The sequence below is a fragment of the Benincasa hispida genome, chromosome 4, assembly GCF_027475165.1.
Source record: "Benincasa hispida cultivar pf3 chromosome 4, pf3_genome.v1.1, whole genome shotgun sequence".
Taxonomy (NCBI): domain Eukaryota; kingdom Viridiplantae; phylum Streptophyta; class Magnoliopsida; order Cucurbitales; family Cucurbitaceae; genus Benincasa; species Benincasa hispida.
This window is the reverse complement of record NC_143481.1, coordinates 70,272,625-70,282,564: the sequence shown is the minus strand read 5'-3', so window position 1 is coordinate 70,282,564 and position 9,940 is coordinate 70,272,625.

Sequence of the window (9,940 nt, the reverse complement as noted above, 5' to 3'; positions counted from 1 at the left end):
ATATCATATATAATCGAACTCCCTCTTGTTAATTTGAACAGTTCAAACTGACCCAAAAATTGATTCTCAATTTGTATCCAAGCTACTAAGGGGACTTTATAGACCTATGGCTCGAAGCTCCAACGGTACGTGAATAGCTGACTAAACTTTTAAGTCACGATATCCACCATCTGTTACTGCTAGGCATTCCACTAAAGATCGATAGTTGAACTCTTCTTACCATAGATATATTTCTATATCCATTGGATATAACCAATCACCAGTACGAAACCCTTCACAGATGCTCGTAACTACAGCAGGCCAATTTATCGTTTTGCCCCTATAATTACATCTTCCTCCTTAAGTACCACTAATCCCTCTAATGAACAATACAACATAGTCCTACTATGTGTGAACACCTCTTGGGGCATGAGAAGGTGCGTGGCACCACATCGTTCAAGCCTCGTGATCAGCCCTTAGGAGAGCAATCTATCTACTTACCCCTACTTTGGGGAAGGAGTGAACTCCATCTTGTGAAGCTAAGTTTCTAGCTCCCAAATCAGACGAATCCCCAAAATGATAGGTTTGAGTCGGCGTTCTGGCCACTTGCACCCATGCAAATCAAAGGACCGCCCTCAATGGCAGGAGTTCCTAATTCACTCAGGATTGAGGTCATGTTACCTATGGTCATCTTAATGAAGTGAAGTCTCAGTCATGAACGGTGTTATATGACAAGACATTAACACTTCGAGGTTAAGTCTTATACAAACTCTTTGTATAGGACGCCTCTGCTTGCATGTCCACTACATGAATGATCAGGATTAGACCATCCATGACAAGTCACAACATTTGTAACAATTCCACAAAGCAGGTCGCGTCCATAGTGTTACTAGGATAAGGTTTCCCTCCAATATCCATATACTTCAGACTATTTTTGTTGTCACTTAAGACATGATCCACTTGTATGTCACTACATACATGCTTAAGTTACATAAAGACAACCAGAGATATTAAGTTTATTAGTTTGTGGAAAATAAAAACATCTAAATGTGCAAAGTCAAGTAGTGAAGTAAATATCATTTATATTATACATCACAAGTGTTTGTACAAAGTTGTTTAAAAACTACAGGACACGAGACTTTATGGCACAACCCAAACACTAAAATGCCTCAAGAGGTTGAGGAAATGAGACGGGTCCCATATGCGTCTGCCGTTGGCAGTTTGATGTATGTGATGCTCTGTACTCGTCCAGACATCTGCTACGCTGTGGGCATAGTGAGTAGGTATCAGTCTAACCCAGGCTAGGGTCACTGGACCGCAGTGAAGAACATCCTCAAGTGTCTTTGGAGAATGAGGGACTACATGCTCGTGTATAGATCTAGGGATTTGATCCTTAGTGGATACACGAATTTTGACTTTCAGACTGATAAAGACTCTTGTAAGTCCATACCATGGTCAGTCTTTACTCTTAACGGAAGGGTTGTAGTGTGGCGAAGCATTAAGCAGCGATGCATCCCCAACTCCACTATAGAGGCAGAGTATGTAGCGACTTGCGAAACTGCTAGAAGCCGTTTGGCTTAGGAAGTTCTTGACAGAACTGAAAGTTGTTCCAGATATGTCTAGGACCATTACTCTATATTGTGATAATAGTGGGGCAGTGGCGAACTCCAAGGAGCTGAGGAGTCACAGGCGCGGAAAACACATAGAGTGGAAGTATCATCTGATCCGTGAGATACTGCATTGAGGGGACGTGATCGTCACGAAGATCGCTTTGGAGCACAATGTTATTGACTCGTTTACGAAGGCTCTCATGGCTACAATGTTTGAGCGTCACCTACGGAGCATGGGTCTACAGGATCACCTGCGGCTGGACTAGGGCAAGTGGGAGATTGTACTGGGCTTTTATGCCCTAGTTTATTGTTTTGTACTATTTTTTATGTACACCCCACTTCGCTTTAGGACAAGTGGGTGATTGTTGGGTTGATGTCTTAAAGTTTTGTATCCTATAGTTTGTAAACAGTTTGTGTAATGACCCGACCCCCTAGGACCAAGGTAAGGCCGTTACTAAAATAAATGCATGCAAAGAAGTTAAAACGACGCTCAGTCATTTGAAATAAATGCTAATTAAAAACAAGAGAAGTTCAAAAGACATTTATTAAATGCAATCGTTAAAAACAATAATAGGGTACCCATAAATCATAAAGGTTAATAAATACATATGAAAAACAATTCTTAATAATAAGTTTCAAACATCAAAACTAAACATTAAGGGAAACATGAAAAGAACTCTAAATCTCATGATGCGGAAGCGTAAAAACTAGTCCCAGTGGCTCGATCATGAATTCCGCTGCGCCATCGCCGGTGCATCTCTACCCTTACCTGAAACATCAACATAAGAAAGAATGAGTATGAAATACTCAGTAAGTAAACCCACCATTGGGGTCAGGCTAGGCATTTATGTCCTCTAGATACCCACCTATGGCACATAAATACATGTAACAAATAAGAGACTAAGTCCTGTCCTATTGTAGTTAAGTATGCCCACAAAACTGGTGAATCCCGAAGGAAACACAAAACTGGTGAATCCCAAAGGAAACACAAACTGGTGAATCCCTAAGGAAACACAAAACTAGTGAATCCCGAAGGAAACACAAAATTGGTGAATCCAGAAGGAAACACAAACTAGTGAGCATCTAACTAATCAATAAGGATATTCACACAGTCTTAACGTGCTAAGATTCAACATTGTACAGTTCTAAAACATACATAAAAATCCTTGATACCATGGCTTCATCACATACACATATTTCTTAACAACATATTATACATCATCCATGCCTAACTTACATCATAAATCCACAACATACAAGTATGCCTCAACACCAGCAGATCAGACATCGACATATGAAAACACATACTATCACATACTAATGATCAAGTACTTAGGTGTGTATGTAAACAAATCAGAATTCGTGCCAGAACATATTTTGATTCAGGTCATACTGTCAATCAATATGCTAACATTTACCATAACATGCGCTTATCATGCTAGCATACAATTAAAGCCTGGCCCATGGGCAGTTCCAGTAGTAAGATTACTTACCTTAATCGAAAATCCACAGATAAACTCAAACAACCAAACGGTGGCTGCAGCTTGAAGAAACGACCCTACCATATGAATACAACCATTAAGTTTCAGTCCAAAAATAATTGCGACAACTCAGATTCAAAACCACAATACCCAATAGTTTACCCAAGGAACTTGGTTAACAACCACTCCAAAATCTCCTTCCAACAGATTTTAACTCCCCAAAGGACGACAACTTAGAACCTTAAAGATACAAGGGTTAAGTCAAACTTAGTTTAGAAATCAGAGCGTGCCCACAAACCAACAATAAAGACTATAATCCTTACCAAAACTCTTGTCGAACGATCTCGAACACGCTGGACATCCACTCTAATAGTTTCCTCGATTCAAAACAAAGGCCAAAAATAATTCGAATAAGTTAACCTTCATTCCAAACTTAATGGGGCCCAAACTTCCACCCAACTTCACAAAAGGCTTACTTAAAACTGCCAGATCCGGCGAACTCAAAGGTGACAGTGGTGGCGGACGGCGAACGGAGGGCCGCAGCGGGGTGGCGGACGTGCAGATCCGGTGGCTGGGCTCTGACCTGGGCGAAAATGGCACAGGGCGGTGGTCCAAAACGGGAGCGGCAGCAGTCCGACTCATGCGGCGAAGGGAGGCGCGACGGTCGGCTCGTGTGGTGAAGAGAGGGTACAGGTGCGACGGCCAACTCGTGCGGCGAAGAGAGGGTGCAGGTGTGGCGATCGACTCGTGCGGCGAATGGAGGGGGCCGTTCGAGCGAGAGGTCTGCGTGAGGGAGAAGGGTAGATGTGCTTTTTTATTATTATTTTTTTAAAAAAATAATAATAATAATAATAAAAGGAAAATAGTATAACTCTAATTAAATCCTTTCCTTAATCCACTTTATACCATTTAATTCCTTTCCTTTTTCCAAAAATAATGAATTCTTGCCATAACTTTTCAAATTAAATAATTTTTGAATAAATTCCACGACAACACTTAAATCCTCGCATTTATACTTTAAATTCAGAATTCCAAACATGCCCTTCAACTAAGGACAATTATTGAAAAGGAAAAATTTTTACATTATTAATAAATAAATAAAAAGGTGTGGATGTTACAGTTTGTACGAACGCTTGTGTTGTATAATATATGATATTTACTTCACATCTTGATTTTGCTCAGTTGTATATTTTATTTGCTTTACCACAAACCAATAAACATAAAATCCCTGGTTATCTGCATGTAACTTAAACATGTATTTGGTGACATACAAGTGGATCATGTCTTGAGTGATAACCAAAATGGTCTGTAGTATATGGATATAGGAGGAAAACTTTATCCTGGTAACGCTACGGATTCGGCCCGCTTTGTGGAATGGTCACAAGTGTTGTGACTTGTCACAGAGGGTCTGATCCTGATCATTCGTGTTGGGGACATGCGAGCTACACAAGATTTGGGAACTGGGAACTCAGCTACACAAGATGCCTAGGTCGCCAATTCAAACCTACCATTTTGGAGACTCGTCTGATTTGGGAGCTGGGAACTCAGCTACACAAGATGGAATTCACGCCTTCCCCAGAGCAAGGGTAAGTAAATAGATAGCTCTCTTAAGGGATGATTCCAGGGCTTGAACGATGTGGCACCACATACTTTCTCTTGGCCCGAGAGGTGTTCACACATAGTTGGACTATGTTATATTTGAAGAAAATCAGAAGCGAGATTTCCATGAGCAGCGGAACAAGACTAGTCCAAATTACAATCATGAATGAATATATATTTACAATCGACTTCAAAACAAACGGTTAAACAATTCAAATGCAGAAATTACAGCATAAATAATACAAATGTATAAAGAGATCAAACTCTACGCACAATGGCAGAAGCGTCTCCATGCTCGGTTACGCACAAACACTCAAAAAACAGCAGCCTCAAACGCCCGATCTACACGACTGCAATACCGCACGAACACATCGCGCTCGGTCACGAACTCCTTAACGATCGCCTCGGTCATGAACTCCTCTGCAACAGCAAACGGCCTCCACAGCACCACGAACGGCCCCTAGAAAAACTCAACGGTGTCGAGTTGAGTCTGACACCACCAATAAGGCTATCTTGGTATTCTCGGTGTGAGAATCCAGAGGGTGGGCTCTGTTCGGACTTGGTATAAGGCAGACGAAGGAGGAAACACCGATCGCGTCCACAACTGGGCAGGTGGGAGATGGCGGAGACCCATCGTATAGGCCGATGCCCAATCATTCAAATAAAGCTAAGCGATCGTTTAGTTCATCATTTAGCTCACTCTATCGCCTACAGACTCTACACGATCATTTATTTTGGGCCAACGATTGTTTAGTAAATACTGCACTATTATTTAGCTCGCCCAGCCGTCATTTAGTAAATTTGAATTTACTTGACGACTACGCGAGTTTCTTTTGTGCAAAGAGAAAACTCAAAAAGAATTTCAATCTTTTGTAAAAACTTCTTTTCATAATAGGAAAACCATTTTCCTTTTAAACTCACGGTTACCATGATTCAATAATTACCCATTACTTTGGTTATTTAAAAGAAAAAGAATTAATTATCCAATAATTAATATTATTATAAACATAAATGATAACCAACTTATCATACTATATTTATAATCTATAGTTTTAATATTTCATCTCATAAAACATATAAACCATAGTTCTTTTTCTATTCCATGGTATTTAATGTAAATCTCATTTGCATCAATCCTCCACTAGATTTATCTCATACATCAAACCGATTATATCATATATAATCAAAATACCTCTTGTAAATTTGAACATTTCAAATCAACACCAAGAACTAATCCTCAACTGAATCTATTGAGCTACCAAGAGGACCTCATGGACCTGTAGCTCGAAGCTCCAACGGTATGTGAAGAACTGATTAAACTCTTTATTCACGGGATCCACCATTCGTTAACTGCTAGGCACTCCACTAAAGATCGACAACCTGAACTCTCCTTACTATAGATATATTATGTGTCCATCTTAACCAATGAGCAGTGCGACAACCTTTCACAGATCGCTCGTAAGTACAGATGGGCCAATAACCGTTATGCCCCTATAATTACATCTATCTCCTTAAGTACCACTGATTCCTCTATTGAACATAAGTCATAGTCCTACTATGACTGAGTCTTCTCTTCCAAAGAGAAGTTGTGGCCACTATGTTCAAGCCCCGAAATCAGCCCTTAAGGGAGCAATCTCTCTACTTATCCCTGCTTCAGGAAAGGAGTGAATTCCATCTTGTGGATTGAGTTCCCAGCTCCCAGATCAAACAAGTCCCCAAAAAGGTAGGCATGTTGAGTTGGCAATCTGGCCACCCATACTAATCAAAAGACCGCCTTCAGGAGTTCCCAAAACACTCAGGATTGAGGTCGTGTCACCTATGGTTGTTTAGGTGAGATGTAAGTCTTTAGTATCAACGACATTATATACAGAGTCTAGTCATCTCGTGGTCCAGGTCTTATACAAACTCTTTGTATAGGACACCCCCACTCAACGTCTCCACATGAATGGTCAGAATCAACCATCTGTAGTAGTTTACAACATTTGCAAACCTCTACAAAGCGTATCGTATTCGTAATGTCATAAGAATCAGGTATCCCACCTTAATCCTTATACTACATACCTATTTAGGTTATCAGTTAAGGCATGATCCACTTGTATATCACATATACATGCATAAGTACACATAAGATAACCAAGGAGCTTTGTTTATTGGATATGAGTAAATGTCAGAATTAAATAACACTTATTTTATTCATTGAACAATGTGTATCTTTATAAAACAACGAGACTTCAGGAGAATTAGGACACCAATCCCAACAGTATTGTTCATTAGAGGAATCAGTGGTACTTAAGAAGTGAGATGTAACTACAGGGGCAAAATAGTAAATTGGCCCAATTGTAATTACGAGCATCTATGAGGGGTCATCATACTCATGATTGGTTATATCTGATGGACACAGAAATATATCTGAATTCAGTTGTTGGTCTTTAGTGGAATGTCTATCAGTTAACAGATGGTGGATCTCGTGGCTAAAGAGTTTAGTTAGCTATTCATGTACTGTTGGAGTTTCGAGCCATAAGTCCATAGGGTCCCTTTGGTAGCTTGGATAAAGTTGAGAATCAGTTTTTGGGTTAGTTTGAAATGTTCAAATTAACAAGAGGAAGTTCGATTATATATGACATAATTAAACTGGTTTAATTATATATATGATATAATTGACTAAATGTATGAGATACATTATTTTAGAGAAAATTTGATATAAATATGATTTATATCAAGTGGAGGAGAAATTACTATAGTAGATATATGATATTACACTATAGGTTAAGAATATAATATGATTATATTCATTATTTATTTAATTAGTCGGTTATATGATAATTGGCTAGAAATTTCTTCTGAATCGTACGATAGTGGGGAGATCAATTTCGGTTATTGTAACTGAAGAACAATCAAATTAATCCAAAAACTGTTTCTCAACTAAATTCTATTGAGCTACCAAAGGGATCTCATTGACCTGTAGTTTGAAGCTCCAATGGTACATGAATAATTAATTAAACTTTTTAATTACATTATTCACCATCTGTTAACTGTCGGGCACTCTACTAAAGACCGATAGTTATATTCTTCGCACTACAGATATATTTTCATGTCCATTGGATATATCCAATCAATAGTATGATGAGCCTTCACAAATTGTTCGTAAGTACAGTTGTGTCAACTTATCGTTTTGCCCCTGTAATTACATCTAACTCCTTAAGTACCACTGATCCCTCTAATGAACAATAGATTATAGTCCAATTATGACTAAACCCCTCTCGGGCCAGGAGAGGGTGTGGCGCCACATTGTTCAATACCCGGAATCAACCCTTAAGGGAGCAATTTATCTACTTACATCTGTCTCGAGGAAGGAGTGAATTTCATCTTGTGTAGCTGTGTTTCCAGCTCCCCATTAGACGAATCTTGACCGCCCTCATAGGCAGAAGTTCATAACTCACTCATGATTCAGGTCATGTAATTATGGTCATCATGGTGAAATGCAAGTCTATATTATAAACGGCGTTATATAATGAGACTAAACATTTCGTGGTCCGGACTAAACATTCATGTTCTTAAGACAAATGATAATAGTTTAGATTTTACCTCTTTATAAAAAAAAACACGATTTTGTTTGAAATAAAGTTGAAATTAAGAATATACTCTTACAAAACATAAGATTTTAGATTTTCTCAAATTAAAAAACAATATTTTGGTTTAAATTAAAAATTGAAAGTATTATGATAAACAAACCATCCAAACATAAATAAAAAAATTGACTAATGAAGAATGATTACAAAATTTTATATATATATTAAACATCGAGGCATCACGAATTTTTAAAAAGGTAGTTTTTTAAAAAATTCAAATTGAAGATTCAAATTGAGAAAATAATAAAATCGTGAAAATGAAAATGAAAACTTTGCTAAATTTGATCTATTTCAAAATTTTAATTTAGATTCAGTTTCAATTATTATGTTATATATTTATTATTGAATTCTAAATTTTTATGATTATTTGTTGTTTAAAAAAATGTGATCAGTTTTTACTTGAACCATAATGACATATTTTATGCAAAATTAAATCTACTTGATTTCTAATTTTTTAAATTAAACTTTTTTCTTTACAAACTTTTTAAACTCCACATTTAAGTACCTATTTATTATTATTATTATTATCTATTTAGTATAAAAATCTTTAGTTAAATAATTATTTATGTAAGATGATAAACATTCAATAAATTTTCATATTTAATAGATTATTTCTTTGTTGCTCAAAGTTCTATTTCAACATTTGTATTTCAAATTTAGGTTTATGATTTATGAGTTTGGACGAAAATATTCTATAGGTTTTAAAATTTTATTTTGGGAAGATTGAATCAAAAGAAGTATATATTTTGGAAAGATATCAATTTTTTCTTTCCTTTTCTTTAAAAAACTAAAAAAAGAAAATCAAAATGTAATATAAAAACCAATTTTTTTTTAGAAACAAAGTCAATTTTTGGGTAGATTCTTCTTTGTTATTTAAATTTGTAATCAATAATTTAAAATTCATTTAAACTAAAAAGAAAATTATTCAGCTAATTCCAAGATTTTTTTTTAGAAACAAAGTCAATTTATAAAACGTTTATATAAATAAAAATTAGATTAAAAACTAACATTTTCATTTTATAAAATAAAATTATATTATCATTTTATACTATTTTATAATTTAAATTAAAACTAATATATTTAACGTGCACTGCACGTGTTTAAAATAAAATAAAATACATAAGAAATTATTTAAATATAAGTGCTTTCACTAATCAACGTATAGAATAACATAGATTAAGAAAAACATAAGATCATAGAAAAATAACCTAACTTACACAAAATTTGCAACATATCAAATATCAGAAAACGACATTCACAACCTAAATTAACAAAAAATTATTTTAGTTAGGGTCCAAACAGTTTGGTAAGATCAATATGAATGAAATTAAATGACTTAAAAGTATGTAAGGAAATGAAGAGGTTAATTTTTTGCTTCAGAAAATTAGAAAAATCCATTTCTTACGAAAACTTCCAAAATTTCTTAAGCCGAACCATTTGATCATAAAATTGACAAAATTGTAAATAAATAATATAGATTATTGTAGAAACAATGGGATTAATTAGCAGATGCAAAAAAAAAAAAAAAAAAAAATGTTTTATAAAAGTAAAGCAAAATATAAAATTTGGGTTGCCTTAAGGTCGGCCCCCATTTATGCATGACATCTTATATCATTATGTAATCAGAGAAATTAGGGTTGAA